Here is a 17,505-nt window from a genome sequence, read left to right on the forward strand (position 1 = left end):
TAGTGATCTGACCCTTTGTCAATTGTAATCGAAGAAATAATGCACATCACCTCTCCTTTGGCATTTCCTTTTGAGAAAGGATGGTTTGCTTCCACTCTTATTTAGTGTGTTCTGGCAAACCATGTTAGAACTGTAGATGTTTCCACAGAAGCAGCAGTAAGTGCCTAGTGGAGCAATCAGACAGGTAGTCTGTGAGGCGGTCCACTCCTTCCAGCATTAGACAATAGACAATAGGTGCAGGAGTAGGCCATTCGGCCCTTCGAGCCAGCACCACCATTCACTGTGATCATGGCTGATCACCCACATTCTGTGATCCCAGTGCATGCCTTGTGATTTTCAATATCATTCTAAATGCTTCTTCTCCACTTTGAGTGGTCTTAGGCCAGGTTTCTCAAGGGTCAGTGCAAATTTTCAAGTAGGCTTTAAGCATATCCATTAATCTTTTCCTTTTTCTGGCTGGTAACCTCTTTCTGTGATAGACTCGGAACAGAATGTCTGTTTCAGAAGCATCATGTCACTACATAAGTGTTACTGATGCTGGGGGCATTAGCCTGGGAGAGGATTTCTCCCATCCTACTATTCGGCTGCTTCCCCAACCATTCCGAGTCACGTACATCATTTAGGCACGTTGATAGTTTGAGAGTAGCCAGCAGAAAGGAGAGCAGAAAGGAAATGAGGTTACAGATCATAGTGAAATTCATTGTTTTTGAGACTTAAAAACACCCCAGCTTTGAGAAGTCTGCTGGTCCAGCTTATTTAGAGCTATTTGTGTTGAAAACACAATGGAAGGAATCTGTTTTGTGAAGCTAGGTCTTGGCTCAATAATGAAAGTTGCATCTGGAACACGTAAATTTGTGAGAATGAGATAAAATTGTATTTTTTTTAAATATTATTTCTCTCATCAACTCCCCAAAGCTATTTGGCAGCCTGCACTTTTAGGATCTGGCCAGTTCAGAAAGTGGCAGGGCAACAAAGTCCTTCGTAGTAATTGGCATTGATGTCCCACTCCCAGAGGACATTCTGTGCCCTTGTGTTCTCAGCACTACTTTTAGATGGAAAGGTATAGATTTGACAGCCACAGGAAGATCTAATACTGCAAATGCCCGCAAGAATATTGATCTCAAGGTAATATATCGTGAAATATACGTATATTGATGACAAATAAACTTTGAAGAGGAGAGTGAAGGGGAGCTTCACTTAGAGGGTGGTGAGAATGAGGAGTGAGCTGCCAGCAGAAGTGGAGCATGTGTGGGTTTGATTTCAACAAAGCTAAGGGGTGTGGAGAGCTATGGTCCTGATGCAAGTTGATGGGACTAGGCAGAATAATAGTTTGGTGCGGACTGGATAAGCCGAAGGGCTCTGTGCCTTTGCTGTAGTGCTCTATGGCTCCATATTGTCTGTGCTTGCAGCTAATTGAATATGGAGCCTATGGCAATTCTACATTTTCTTTTGGAATGATTTGCTAGTTATTTCAGGGGTTAGTTAATAGGCAAGCTTTGTGTCCACAATCACATATATACAGGTTTTAGATTCACTTTTCCTTCCCCAAAGAACATTTCTGAAACAAATGAATTTTATTCATGAGTCAAGCTTTTATCAAAGCTCCAGTTTTAGTTCCTTAAGGTCTCTGGTTATTAATTCTGTAGTTAAACTGCTGTGTCGCCATTTCAGTTGCACAGGATTTTTAAATATTTTAGTGAGCCCCAGGAATCCATTTACAGTTGTTATGAGTGGGGAGAAATCTGCATGTGACCTTCTGATCATTGTTAAGGTTCCCCTGGGCTGCCGTCATAGTTCCCTACTTACTTACTGTACAGCAGTTTCCTTTGATTGTGCAGGTGTCACCTTGTTCTCTATTATGTGTTTGACAGCCATATGAGTTTAGACATTAAGTGATAATAAAAGCAACTTGAACAATACAGCTTGTCCTAGCAAGGGATAGTTATTTAGATGTATGAAAACTTTCTTTCAGGCAAGGTTGGAAAATCATAATACAAAGGAGAATGATGAGCTGTGTTTTTTATGGAAATCCATTATACATGTGAATTTGGCTTTGGACCAGTAGTGATCCTATCTCCTAATATAATTGAGTAGAAGAGAAGAAAAAAATATACAACAGGAATAGTGTCTGGAATCATTTTTAATTTAATTCTATTGAATATCAAGGGTAGACTTTTCCTTTTCTGAGATGAAGTTTGCCTGGCACCCATGTTTCATGAATGTTCTTCTTCTCTTAGGAGTCCTGAAGGTAGAGGATAACTTGTTTCCCCTCCAGTTTCATGGCATGTAAAGTTTAAATGAGAATTAGAGACTTTTCCACAGATGCAGCAAGTCATTCGTGAGGTGCTAGTCTCCTTTCACCTCTTGCTACCTGCTTCCAATATATCTTTATAAAGGTCCGAATACCATCTCAGATGATCCACCTCTACTTTGAGTACTTGTGAGCCAGACGTTCCCAGGGATTGTTGGGGACATTGTATTTCAATGAAGCTTTTTTTCTTTGTCTGCCAGGCAACCTCCCATGACAGAGCTTGGTTTGAGTGATTGTTTTGGAAGTGTGGTGTGAAGCACGTGAATGGTATGCCCTGTCCATCTTAGCCAACTGAGAGTTACTAGGATCTGAATGGTGGAGATATTAGCTTGAAAGAGAGCTGCTATTGGTCTGATTAACCTTCCAGTGAATTTGGAGGATTTAGATTTTATTTTCCAAGTGTCTTGCAGAGAGACTAAATTTCAGAAATCTAAAGGAGGGCAAGTTGTATTTCTGCCTGGTAGACTTTTATTTCATGAAGAAAAGAAATAACATCATTTAAAAGACATTTGGATGAGAACATACAGTAGATTGGAAGTGTTTAGAGGAATATGGGCCCAACACAGGCATATGGGATTAGCTTGTCGGAATGGGCAAGTTGTGCTGCAGGGCCTGCCTCCATGTACTATGACAATTTTGAGCTATACTTTACATTGTCCAAGTCCTGCCACATACCAATGTAGATTTAATTATATAAGGAGATGTAATTGCTACCAAGTATAGTGATCGTTAGGTGATATCTTATTTCTGAACTTAATAGTCATCTATTTTATCCCAATACGATAGAAAATGTGGAGAATTGGTTCCTTGGTAGTCCAATGGAGCATTGTTAGTATTGCATCTTCGCAATGAATCTTAAACAGTTGGAAATTGAAACTTGACAGCAGAAATTCAGTAGTAATATTTGTGGCTTATGATAAAATCAGAATTGAGTTTATTATTACTAACAAATGATGTGAAATTTGTTTTGTGATAGAAATACAGTGCAAAGCATAAAATTTACTATAAGTTACAAAAAAATAAATAAGGAAGCAGAAGAGGAATCAGGTAGTGTTCATGGATCACTTAGAGATCTAGTGGTGGATGAGAAGAAACTGTTTCTGAGATATTGATGTGGATCCTCAGCCTCCTGTACCTCCTCCCTGATAGTAGCTATGAGAAGAGGACATGTTTCAGGTGGTGAGGGTCCTTAATGATGTATGCCGCCTTCTGGAGGCACTGCCTTTTAAAGATGTCTTCAGTAGTGGGGAGGTTGTGTCCGTGATGGAGTTGACTGCATCTATAATCCTCTGCAGCTTTTTTTGATCCTGCACATTGGAGACTCTGTACCAGACAGTGATACAACCAGTCAGAATGTCTCCACCATACATCTGTAGAAATTTGCAAGAGTCCTTGATACTTTGGTGACTTACTAAATCTCTCCAAACTCCTAATTAAGTATAGCTGCTGGAGTTTCTTCTTTTTGATTGCATGAATATGTTGGGCCCAGGATAGATCCTTTGAGATGTTGATGCTGAGTAACTTGAAACTCTCACCCTTTCCATGCTGAAGTCTCAATGAGAATTGGTTTATGTTCTGTTGACTTCCCCTTCCTGAAGTCCACAATCAATTCCTTAGCTTTGCAACACTGCCCAACCAGTTGATCTATCTCACTCTTGTACGCTTCTTCATCAACGTTTGCAATTTTGCCAACAGCAGTGGTACTATCGGCAAACTTATAAATGCCATTTGAGCCATAGTCATTGAAGAGGAGCTGTTATTACCAATCGACTCTGACTGTGTGTTCTGGATGATAAATAAATTCAAGGATCCATTTGCAGAGGAAAGTACAGAGGACCATATTTTAGGACCATATTTTAAGACCATAAGACATAGGAGCAGAATTACACCATTCAGCCCATCAAGTCTGCTCCACCATTCCAACATGGCTGATTTATTCTCCCTGCTATCTCCCCGTAACCTTTGGCACCCAGATTAATGAAGAACCTATTAATCTCTTTCTTAAATATACCCAATAACTTGGTTTGCACAGACATCAGTGGCAATGAATTCCACAGATTCATCACCCCCTGGTTAAAGAATTTTTTTTCTCATCTCTGTTCTAAATGGAGGTTCTTCAATTCTGAGTCTGAGCTATCTAGTCCTAGACTTCCCCCCCTATCAGAAACTTCAGGTCCACATCCATTCTGTCTAGGCCTTTCAATATTCGATAGGTTGCAATGAGATCGCCCTTCATTCTTCTAAATTCGAGGCATTATAGGCCCAGAGCTATCAGATGCTCCTCATATGTTAACCTTTTCATTTCTGTAGACCCTCTCCAATGCCAGCATAGATTTTCTTAGATATGGGGCCCCAAACCTGCTCACAATATTCTGAGTACAGTCTGACCAATGCCTTATAAAGCCTTAGTATTACATCCTTGTCTTTGTGTTCCAGTCCTCTCAAAGTGAACATTAACAATGCATTTACCTTCCTTATCACTGGCTCAACCTGCAAGTTAACCTGGAGGGAATCCTGCACAAGGACTTCCAAGTCCCTTTGCACCTCTGAATTTTGAATTTTCTCCCAATTAGAAAACAGTCCATGCCTTTATTCTTTCTTCTTTACACTGTATTCCATCTGCCACTTTTTTGCCCATTCCCCCAATCTGTCTAGGTCCTTTTGCAGACACCCTGCTTCTCACCTCTGCCTGTCCCGCTACCTATCTTTGTATCATCCTCAAACCTGGCCACAATGCCATCAATTCCTTCATCCAAATCATTGACATATAACATGAAAAAGAAGTGGTCCCAACACAGATCCCTACAGCACACCGCTAGTCACCAAGCCAACCAGAAAAAGGCCCCCTTATTCCTATTCTTTGCCCAGTCAGCCAGTTTACTATCCATGCTAAAATACCTTTCCTATAATGCAGTAGCTTGTTAAGCAACCTCATTTGTAGCACCTTGACAAAGGCCTTCTGAAAATCCAAATAAACAACATCCACTCTTTTGTTTATCCAGCCTGTTATTTTCCCTCAAAGAATTTAATAGATTTGTCAGGCAAGGTTTCCCCTTTAGAAAACCTAACTGACTTTGGCCTATTTTACCACGTGCTTCCTAGTACCCCAAAACCTCATTTTTAATAATAGACTGCAACATCTTTCCAACCACTAAAGTAAGGCTAATTGGTCTATAATTTCCTTTCTTTTGCCTTTCTCCCTTCTTAAAGAGTGGAGTGACATATGCAATTTTCCAGTCCTCACGAACCATTCCAGAACCTGGTGATTCCTGAAAGATCGTTACTAATACCTGTACAATCTCTTCAGTTACCTCTTTCAGAACCCTGGGGTGTAGTCCATCTGGTCCATGTGTCTTATCTACCTTCAGACTTTTCAGCTTCCCAAGCACCTTCTCCTTAGTTACAGCAATGACACTTACTTCTGTCCTCTGATACTTTCACATTTCTGGCATTCTGCCCGTGACCACATGGATTTCCTCCAGGTGCTCCAGTTTCCTCCTATATTCCAAAGACGTACCGGCCAGTAGATTAAATGGTCACTGTGAATTGTTCTGTGATTAGGCTAGTGTTACATACATGGGCTGCTGGTCAGTGCCGTTCACTGGATGGACTGTATCTCTAAATTCATTAATTATTTAAATAAAATTTCATAAGAGATGTATCAATTTCTCCAAAACTCTGTCCTGAACAGCTGACTCCAAAGGAATGTGAGGCTATGTTACCTGGCCACTCTAACTAGCCCCTAGTGTGTGGATGAGTGTGGGAATCCTGGGAATGTTGACAGATTAGGTGGGGGGGGACATCAAATTGAGTTTAGTATGGGATTGGAGACACAAGTGATTGTAGATGCTGGAATCTGGAGTGACAAACAACTGCAGGGGGAGCTCAGCAGGTCAAGCAGCTTCTGTGGGAGCAAAGAATATTTCTGGTTGTAATCCTGCAGCAGGACTGAGAGTGTAGGATTAGTGTAAGAAGTACTACTTCTCCAATGCCATTTTCTAATGGTCGGATATCAATTTTGTCCCTCTTTTATTCTTTATGTGTCTGAAAAGCTTATTGTAACCTCTTTATATTATTAGCTAGCTTACTTTCATATTTCATCTTTTCTCTGTCTATGGCTTTTTTTTAGTTGTGCTCTGTTGGTTTTAAAAAGTTCCCCAAACGTCTACCTTCCCACTCATTTCCGGTATATTATATGCCCTCTGTTTTGCTTTTATGCTGTCTTTGACTTCCCTTGTCAGCCACAGTTGGCTCATCCTCCCTTTAGAACAGTGGTCCCCAACACTGGGCCGCAAAGATGTGCTACCGGGCCGTGAGGAAATGATATGATTTGGCGATATGAAACGATATGAGTCAGCTGCACCTTTTCTCATTCCTGTCACACACTGTTGAACTTGAACACCACCCCCCCCACCCCGTCGGCTGGTCCGCAAGAATATCGTCAATGTTAAACCGGTCTGCGGTGCAAAAAAGGTAGGGGTCCCCTGCTTTAGAATACTTCTTATCTTTGGGATGCATGAATCTTTTATGTGCCTTCTAAATTTCCCCCAGAAACACCAGCCATTGCTGTCCTACCATCATCCCTGCTAGTCTTCCCTTCCAATCAACTTTTGCCAGTTTCTCTCTCATGCCTTTGTAATTCCATTTATTCCACTGTAATACTGATACATCTTATTTTAGCTTCTCCTTCTCAAAATGCAAGGTGAATTCTACCATACCTCATTTACCTTAAAACCCCCAATCATAAATGGGTCATTACATAATACCCAATCCCGAAGTGCCATTCCCCAAGTGGGCTCATTCACAAGTTGCTCTAAAAAGCTACCTCGCAGGCATTCCACAAATTCCCTCTGGGATCCAGCACCAACCTGATTTTCCCAATCTATCTGCATGTTGAAGTCTTGATAAAGGATCTTGGCCCAAAACTTAGACTGTTTATTCCTTTCCATAGATGGTGCCCTGCCTGTTGAGTTCCTCCAGCATTTTTTATGTGTTGTAATGAAGTTCTCCACAATTATCACAACATTGCTCTTTTCACATGCCTTTTCTATCTCCTGTTGTAATTTGTAGTCCACATCCTGGCTAATGTTCGGCGGCCTGTATATAACCCCCATCAGGGTCTTTTACCCTTGCAGTTTCATAACTCTACTCACAAGGATTCTATTTCTTCTAATCCTATGTCACCTCTTTCAAAACATTTGATTTCATTTTCTACCAACAAAGCCACCCCACCCCTTCTGCCTACCTGCCTGTCTTTTTGATACAATATGTATCCTTTCATGTCAAGCTCCTAACTATAATCTTCTTTCATCCATGACCCAGAGATGCCCACAACATCATATCTGGCAAGCTCTAACTGCACTACAAGATCATCTATCTTATTCCATATACTGTGTGCATCAAATATAAGGCCTTCATGCCAGTATTCATCACCCTTTTTGATTTTGGCCCACTGTTACACGTAAATTCATCTCACTGACTGCCATTTTGCCCTATCCGCCTATCCTTGCTAGCAGCTTCACTATGTACTGCATGTAATTGTATACCAAATATCGCATCCTCAGCCCTATCACTCCAGTTCTCATCACCTGCCAAATTAGTTTAAACTCTCCCCAACAGCATTAGCAAACCTGCACACCAGGATATAGATTCCCCTCTGGTTCAGGTGTAGCTTGTCCTTTTTGTACAGGTCATACCTTCTCCAGAAGAGATCACAATGATCCTGAAATCTGAACCCTGCCCCTGCATCAAATCTTCAGCCACACATTTACTTCCGTGGTTACCCATGGAATTTCATCAGGAGATGCTTACTAGAGAGGGAAAATCACACAGACCTTACTTAACGTGCATTGAAATGCACGACCTTGCCCTACATCAGGAATATCTCAAAAATGACAGCTCAATGCTCAACCCTCATGGCATCATAATTGCTCACAAACCAACGGCAACTTTAAGGGATGTTCAAGTCAAGTCATGTCAAGTCAAGTTTATTGTCATTTCGACCATAAGCTGCTGGTACAGTACACAGTAAAAACGAAACAGTGTTCCTCCAGAATCATGTTGTCTCAAGAACCAAGGTACCAGTAAAGTCAACCAACAAAAGCAATGTACAGGGTCACCTATGGAGACTGCAACAAGAACTATGTCAGCCATACAGGACATCAACTCTCAACACATTTACAGGAACACAAACTGGCAGTAAGGAAACAGTCCACGGATGTGGACTGTCACTGATCTCGGTACATGAAGGACACCATTTTAACTGGTACATCATGGAGATTCTGGTGTAGGCTAACACAAAGCAGGCAGGAAAATTTTTAGAAGCGTAGTTCTGTTCTGATAACTCCATAAACAAACGTATCAAAATAGACACCATCTACGAACCCCTAAGAGTCAAAGAAATACATGTCAATAGAATTCAAAGGCCAACTGAAGGGGTAGCCAATCAGAACTGAGGCAAATGAACAAGGGGGCTGTATAAACACAAGCAGTCCCAGAGAGAAACACCAACAACGGTGCACTGAGGAAGCCACCTCAACTGGTGAAACCTCTGCAAGCTAATTCCCAGGCTCAATGAACACCACAAAATCAAATGCCTCAACCCGAACTACTAATATTCTCCACCATCCTAAACGCATTTAACTGCCAAATCATCCTGTTCTTATTCGCACTTGCGCATGGCACAGTCGGCAATCCAGAGATCACTACCCTGTAGTCCTGTTTTTCAGCTTTCTACCTAACTCCCTATATTCTGTCTTCAGGACCTCCTCCCTTTTCTTACCTATGTCATCGGTACTAAAATATACCAGAACTTCTGGTTGTGCACCCTTCCCCTTTAGAATGCTATGGACCTGATCTGAGGCATCCTTGACCCTGGCACCTGGCAGGCAACATACCATCCAGGTGTCTCTTTCACCTCCACAGATTCTGCTTTCTGTTCTTCTAATTATGGAAATCCTTATTTCCCCACTTCCTTTCTCAGCCACAGAGCCAGAATCAATCCCAGAGAACCAGTCGCTGTGGCTTCCCCCTGGTAGATTGTACCCTCTCCCAACAGTATCCAAGGTGGTATACTTTTAAAGAGTGCAATGGCCATAGCAGTATTCTGCACTGCTGTCTATTCCCTTACCCTCTGCTGACAGTCATCCAGGTACCTGCATCCTGCAACTTAGGGGTGACTACCTCCCTGTAGTTCCTATCTATCACCTCCTTATATTCCCTTATGAGCCGAAGGTCATTGAGTTGCGGCTCCAGTTCCTTAATGATCTCTAAGGAGTTGCAGCTCAATGCACTTAACACAGATGTAGTTATCAGGGAGACTGGAGGTCAGACTCCCCACATCTCACACAAAGAACGTGCTAATGCTTCCAGACCCATTCTCAGCACACTAGCTCCGTACTAACAGGAAATTAAAATTTACTAGAAATTTACTTCGAACTCCACCTGCACTTGCCCAAATCTATTGCCAGCTAAGCCCATTGAGCCAAAGCCAGACCACTCTAACACTGGTCTGCTCCGATAATGGTTGCTCCACCTACACCTCCCTTCTTTTTATTGGCCCTGCACTGATTGCAAGCAGCCAAAAGAGAGCTGAAAAGTACCCAAGCTCTTTTTAAACCTCATGCTGTGTCACCAGTGAACGACTTCTCATGCTGATTGCCGCTTGCCAAAAAAAGAGTTTGTTAATTAGTACTACGGAGATGATGCTGTTGAATGCCAACTTTTATGTATTGTTGTAGTCCAGGTGCTCCAGAGCAGATTAGAGAGCCAGTGAGATTGCATCCACTGTAGGCCTGTTGTGGTGATAGGAAAATTGCAGAAGGTCCAGGTCCTTCTTCAGGCAGGAGTTAATTTTAGCCATGACCAGCCTCTCAAAGCATTTCATCACAGTAGATATACAGTTGAAGTCAGAAGTTTATATACACCTTAGCCAAATACATTTAAACTCAGTTTTTCACAATTCCTGACATTTAATCTGAGAAAACATTCCCTGTCTTAGGTCAGTTAGGATCACTACATTATTTTAAGAATGTGAAATGTCTGAATAATAGTAGAGAGAATGATTTATTTCAGTCAGGAAGTTAAAGCTCAGCTGCAAATGGGTCTGCCAAATGGACAATGACCCCAAGCATACCTCCAAAGTTGTGGCAAAATTGCTTAAGGATAACAAAGTCAAGGTATTGAAGTGGCCTTCACAAAGCCCTGACCTCAATCAGATAGAAAATTTGTGGGCAGAACTGAAAAAGTGTGTGCGAGCAAGGAGGCCTACAAACCTGACTCAGTTACACCAGTTCTGTCTGGACAAATGGAACAAAATTCCAGCAATTTATTGTGAGAAGCTTGTGGAAGGATACCCAAAACGTTTGACCCAAGTTAAACAATTTAAAGGCAATGCTACCAAATACTAACAAAGTGTATGTAAACTTCTGACCCATTGGGAAAGTGATGAAAGAAATAAAAGCTGAAATAAATCATTCTCTCTACTATTATTCTGACAATTCACGTTCTTAAAATAAAGTAGTGATCCTAACTGACCTAAGACAGGGAATGTTTTCTAGGATTAAATGTCAGGAATTGTGAAAAACTAAGTTTAAATGTATTTGGCTGAGGTGTATGTAAACTTCTAACTTCAACTGTAAGTGCTACCGGGTAATAGTCGTTGAGGCAGCTCACCCTACCCTTTTTAGGCTCTTGGATGATTAATTCCCTTTGAAGCAGGTTGAAACTGCTGGCAGTGAGATGTTGAAGGTTTCCAGCCAGTTGGTCAACACTGATTTTCAGTGCCAATCAAGTGGGGCCTGACACCTTGAAGAATGTTTCAATGTTGGTTTCTAAGACACAGATCACAGAATTGCTAACGCTATGGGAATTTGCACAGGTATAGTTTTATCCTCCCAATCAAAGCATGCATAAAAGAAGGCATTGGGCTCAGTGGAGAATGCAACGTTATAGTCATCTATGCTGTTAGGTCTTCCCTTATGAGAAGTAATGACATGCAGTCCCTGCCACAGGGTTATGTCTCTAACTTCACATGGAAATTTCCTTTTCGCTTTCACAACAGCCTTCTGTAGGTCATAGATCACAGATCTAGCCTTCAACAGACTGGATGTCCTGGTTCATCCATGGCTTCTGGTTGGTATGTCCAGTATGTTCTCGAAGGACACACACATCCACATAGGTCTTCACAAAGTCAGTGACAAGTCCACTAATTGAAAGCAGTCCTTTGAATGTTCATCCATTTTTTAAAAAATGTTGCAATAAATAAGATAAACTGCTTTGAAGATTCATTGCTGTGTTAAAAACCCGCAAAGCGGTATGTAATAGACAAATTTGGATTCGATTGTAACTGCCGTGATGCATGAAGTAAATATTTGTTCATGCTTTTCATCTTCATGAGTTTTATTTGAAATGCCAATGACAACATTTGTAACATAAACAGGCATTCTGACCTAATCAAGCCTCTGGCAGCTGGTACAAGCAAACAAAGGCAGGATTGAAAGAGTAGCCTTTGGATGATTATTATTCTGCATACATGGTTGATGATCATTAGTGTTTTAGAACTCTTGGCAGTGATGTGAAGTGGGACAGTGGGAAATAGCTGCTTCTCTGGCAGGAAGCATACAGATCAGATGACTGGTACTAATCTAATCTTGATCTTCATCACCCTCAACAGTAATAAAGCCTGTAAATTGCAGGAAAGAAAGCTCAACTATCCAAAGTGTCAGTGTAACTAGATATTCTGATATTTAATGCCATTGTATTCCTTGTTCAGATGTACATAATTCAGAAATGATTCAAATGTAAATAAAATGTATAGACAGTTTCAGTGAAAGAACACTAATGTTTTCAAGACTGAACCACAAATAAGCAGATACTAAGAATGCTATATCTTCGTTGTGGAAAACAAAGTTTGCAGTTGAGAGAATGTTGTAAACATATTCTTCGTAAAAAGCAAATCGAATTGTTATTGTGGACATGACAGATCTCCCAATCATTTAATAAGTGCTATGAAATGACTTAAGGAATAACCATTTGGCATTTTACTATTTAAATTTCTAGACACTAGGCACAGTCTATAAAACTTTGAAATAAATACAGACCAAACTTCTGGTTATCAGCTCCAATTATTGTTTAATTTGGCTTCTCCTGATTTCTATGAGATTTGCTACATTATAAAGACACAATAAGTCAGTAAGTGGAAATCACTATTAACTTCTCCAGATTTTTGACAGCACAAAATGACAATTTGACTGATATTTCATTTACCCTTGGGCTACAATATATCCAAAGGTAAATGCGAATATAAGTTTGTTCTTCAAAACAACCCCACCCTGCCAGTTTCCATTTCACAACAACTGCCCTACTGTTGTCCCACCATTCTGTAATGGGTCACCTTTTATTTAGTTGGGAGCCATCCAATCTAGGTTGGAAGGCTGTAGGTTTGCCTTACTTAACGGAGATTCGCAGACTTGGGGTTCCAGCTATTGGCCCTCTGTTTCTGGACTACCAGTCGACCCTTAGGCCTCAATCCTTGGCGTCAACCCCAGGAACCGCTGATCACTGAACACTAGACTGAACTCCAAACTCACCAATGACAGGGCCCTGAACCGTGCTGTAGCAGTATAGCTGCAGCCTTGGAAGAGTGCAGCACCAGCAGAGTCAGTGTTTTGTGTCACCTTCTTAATACTGCAGTACCACTTCCACAGCAGAAGTACCTGTCCCAACATACAGTAGTACTAGAATGTTCGTGAATCCTGTAGAATTTTCTCTATTTTTGCATAAATATGACCTAAAATGATCAGATCTTCATGTATGTCCTAAAACTAGACATAGAGAACCCAATTAGATAAATAGCACAGGAAACATTATACTTGTTCATTTACTTATTGAGAAAGATGATCCAATATTACATGTATTTGTTGGAAAACATATGTGAACCTTTGCTTTCAGTAATTAGTGTGACCCCCCCCCCCCTTGTACAGCAATAACTTCAACCAAACATTTCTAGTATCTGTTGATCAGCCCTACACATTGGCTTGGAGGAATTTTAGGCCATTCCTCCTTACAAAACTGCTTCAACTCTGGGATATTGGTGGGCTACCTTGCATGAACTGCTTGCTTCAGGTCCTTTCACAACATTTTATCAGATAAAGGTCAAGACTTTGACTGGGCCATTCCAATACACAAATTTTTTTCTTTTTAAGCTATTCTGTTGTTGATTTACTCTTGTCTTTTGGATCATTGTCTTGTTGCATTATCAACTTCTATTGCGCTTCAGGTGATGGACTGCTACCCTGACATTCTCCTGTAAAATATCTTGATACAATTTTGAATTACTTGTTCCCTCAATGATTACAAGCTGCCCAGGCCATGAGGCAGCAAAGCAGCCCCAAACCATGATGCTCCTTCTACCATGCTTTACAGTTAGGATGAGGTTTTGGTGATGGTGTGCAGTGCCCTTTTTCCTCTAAACATAGCAATGTGAATTTCTGTCAAAAAGTTCAACTTTTGTCTCATCTGTCCACAGAACATTGCTCCAGAAGCATTGTATAACATCCAAGTGGTCCTTTGCAATCTTAAGACATGCAGCAAGTTTTTTTTGGAGAGCAGCGGTTTCCTCCATGGTGTCTGTCCATGAACACCATTCTTGTTCATTCTTGTTTTTCTTCTGTGGACACATTAACAGAGACTTTAGCAAGTTTTAGAGATTTCTGCAGGTCTTTTGCTGTTACCCTTGGGTTCTTTTTCATCTCCTTCAGCATTGCAGGTAGGACTCTTGGTGTGATCTTAGCAGGATGCCCACTCCTCGGGATAATAGCAACAGTACTGAGTTTCCTCCATTTGTAGACAATTTCTCTTACTGTGGACTGATGAACACTCAGGTCTTTAGAAATGCTTTTGTAACCTTTTCCAGCTTGATGCATCTCTACAATTCTTCTTCTGAGATCCTCTGAAAGTTGTTTTGATTGAGGCATAGTGCACATAATTAGATCTTTCTTTAGAAGAGCAAGCTCTGTCAATAACCTGACTTTGTGTGTCTTTTTTATAGGGCAGGACCCCTCTACAATACACACCTCCAATCTCTTCTCATTGATTGGAACACCTGGCTTCAAAAAGCTTTTGTAGAGGCATTACCCCAGAGGTTCACATACTTTTTTCCAACAAATACATGTAATATCGGATCATTTTTCTCAATAAATAAATGGACAAGTATAATGCTTTTTGTGTTATTTATTTAATTGGGTTGTCTTCATCTAGCTTAAGACTTATCTGAAGATCTGATCATATTTTAGGTAATATTTATGCAGAAATAGAGAAAATTCTACGGGGTTCACTTTCTCGCACCACTGTACTGCCATCTGCTCATCCAATGTAACTGTGGTAGCTATTGACCTCCTGCCCATATTTATTGTGGGTCAAACTAGGCAAGCCTTTATTTTCACTGAAGATGAAAATTGTGTTTAGCTGAGGTGAAAATTAAATTCAATAAATCATTTGTAACATGCATAAAGTTGAAAAGGAGTATTCTAAATATGTCTTGAAAAAAATGTCATGTTTAAAACAAAGTGTCTGAAATTCTAACAAGCACAAATTCTTTCATCTTCAATTATTCTCCTGATAATGAACAACCAACTTGAAATGAAGCATTCAGACTGGAAGCTTCAGCCGTCACCTGAGCTAAGCACAGCCGCAGTGTAGTTAAAAATCATCTAGGAATAAGGAAAATATGAGTCCAAGTTCACCATTTCTTATTAGAAAGTACTCATTTGCAACTATTAAAGGGAAAATGAGGATGGTAATTATGAAAACAGCAGATGTACATGTTGCTAACATTTTATATAATGCCTTAGTCATTCACGGGTTTCTGTTGTCAAACTGAATAATAAGCAATGTTCTTCTGTTCATTTAAATCAACACACTAGTTACCAGTGTTTGAGGAAGATAATTAATCCGAAATGAATTAATGGATGCTTCTTAGCAAAATGATATTTTTATACATTTCTGTCAGAAAAAGGAAGCATGACCTATATTTGAACATCTGTCATCCATGCATTGCTCTCAAATTCACTTCAGGAATGTAACTTTGGAATTAAACACTAAATATTTAATAGATAAATGGTAGATAGAAGTCAGTAATTTGCAACTCTTGCATGTGGGCTCTGACAGGGAACAGTTCGGTGTACGTCATTATTAATGTGTCCTGTACAAAATTGTATTTTGTGAACAAAGTTGTTAGCAGACTCTAGGTGTTCCCAGTATCTTGGTAAATATAGTTCAAAGTAACTTGATATTATCCGAAGTCTGTACTTCAGATAGCAGTACATATTTTGAGGTTACAAAATAAAAATTACTATTTTAAATTGAAGAGTATTTGAACATTCTACCAATAAAGCTGAAGTAGAAGCACTTGCTTTATTTATCTGTATTATATTTTTAAACAGGGGAAAATACTCTCTGAACTTTGGATTCTCCAAGTTTGGCAGCTTATTCATCCTTTCTCCACCATTGTAGCCACTTTTTGGATCAAAGGTTCTACAATGACTTATGTATTTTTTAAACTCTCAGATTTCTCAAGGTACTTCTACAAAGAATCTATTTTTGACTTGTCTTTCAGCAACCTATTTCAAAATAGTGCCACATTTTGATATTATTCCTGTAAAATATTTTAAGATATTTTATACTACTGAGCTCATGCAAATACAGAATATTCTTATTGTACTTAATGCTTTGACAAATGTTTTCCTTGCCCCTTGCATTTATAGCAAAATGCAACTGCAAGATAAGGGGTGCAGTTCCCCACAGTGCTATATTAGTAATGGTTTTTCCCTCAAAGGTATGTGTTTAACAGTGTAAATATGGTAATGCTGTCACAACTAGGACTTGCTATAAATGATGCAATCTTTCCAGCGGTATAGTTGTCATGACACTTCAGTATAATAGTTGTGAACAGGATAGACTATGGAGCTCTATTCTTTTGTTTCAGAGTCAAGTCTAACAATAGTCTGGAAATTAATCTAGAAACAATAATCTCAATTTCGTTGAGCTTTGGTTAACAGCGAATATGCCGGGCGCAGCTATCCGGCCAGAAGATTATAGGATATTCAGAATGGATCAAACCTTCAATTCTAGTAAGGAAAGAGGTGGCAGAGTGTGTTTTTTAGTCAATTCTTGTTGCTGCACAGACATTGGGATTATATCAGCTTCTTGTTCCCCTGACTTAGAATAACTAATGATTAAACGTAGACCATTCTACATGCCTCAGGAGTTCTTGTCCATGATTCTGACGTCAGTTTACATGCCACCAGTGGCGATGATAAGCTAGCACTCATGAAACTGCATGATGCTGTCTGTAAACCAGAAACAACCCATGACAGTGCATTTCAAAATATAGTCGTCAACTTTAACCAGGCCTATCTGAAGAAAACGCTGCCCAATTATCATCAGCATATAACCTGTTGCACTGGTGGTCCCAACACACAAAACCACTGCTACACTATGATAAGGAATGCCTGTTGTTCCTTTCCGAGACCGTATTTTGGCAAGTCAGATCTTTTGGCTGTACTCCTACTTCCTGCTACAGACAGAGCCAAAAGAGCAAGGCTCCATAGATAAGGCAATTCAGAGGTGGTTGCGGGAGGCTGAGGAACAGTTACAGGAATGTTTTCAGTCAGTAGATTGGACTGTATTCAAGAACTTATCTGAGGATCTGAATGACTACACCAGGATTGTTAGACAGCTGTGGACAAGTGTGTCCCCATTAAATCATTCAGGGTTTTTCCCAATCAGAAGCCCTGGATGAATAGTGAAATCCGGAACCAGCTGAGTGCCAGATCAGAGGCATTCAAGTCTGGAGATCAAGATTGCTACAAGAGGCGCAGGTATGATCTCCAGAAAGCCATCACTTGAGCAAAGTGGAGATTCTGGACGAGACTGGAATCAACGAGGGATGCTCGAACAACTGGGGCAGGGTTTGAATGCCATAAACTCCTACAAAGCTAAAGCTTGTGACATGAGATGCCCATTCCCATTCTGATATGTCTATCCACGGCCTCCTCTACTGTAAAGATGAAGCCACACTCAGGTTGGAGGAACAACACCTTATATTCCGTCTGGGTAGCCTCCAACCTGATGGCATGAATATTGACTTCTCTAACTTCCGCTAATGCCCCACTTCCGCCCGTACCCCATCCGTT

General features: G+C 40.4%; 1 protein-coding gene across 8 annotated transcripts in view; it reads left to right on the forward strand.

Annotated features, from left to right (window-relative positions):
- Positions 1-17,505, forward strand: part of dock3 (dedicator of cytokinesis 3) — a 966,938-nt gene that overhangs the window by 442,694 nt on the left and 506,739 nt on the right. The gene's annotated exons all lie outside the window — the stretch shown is intronic.

This window comes from Mobula hypostoma, chromosome 15, assembly GCF_963921235.1.
Source record: "Mobula hypostoma chromosome 15, sMobHyp1.1, whole genome shotgun sequence".
Taxonomy (NCBI): Eukaryota; Metazoa; Chordata; class Chondrichthyes; order Myliobatiformes; family Myliobatidae; genus Mobula; species Mobula hypostoma.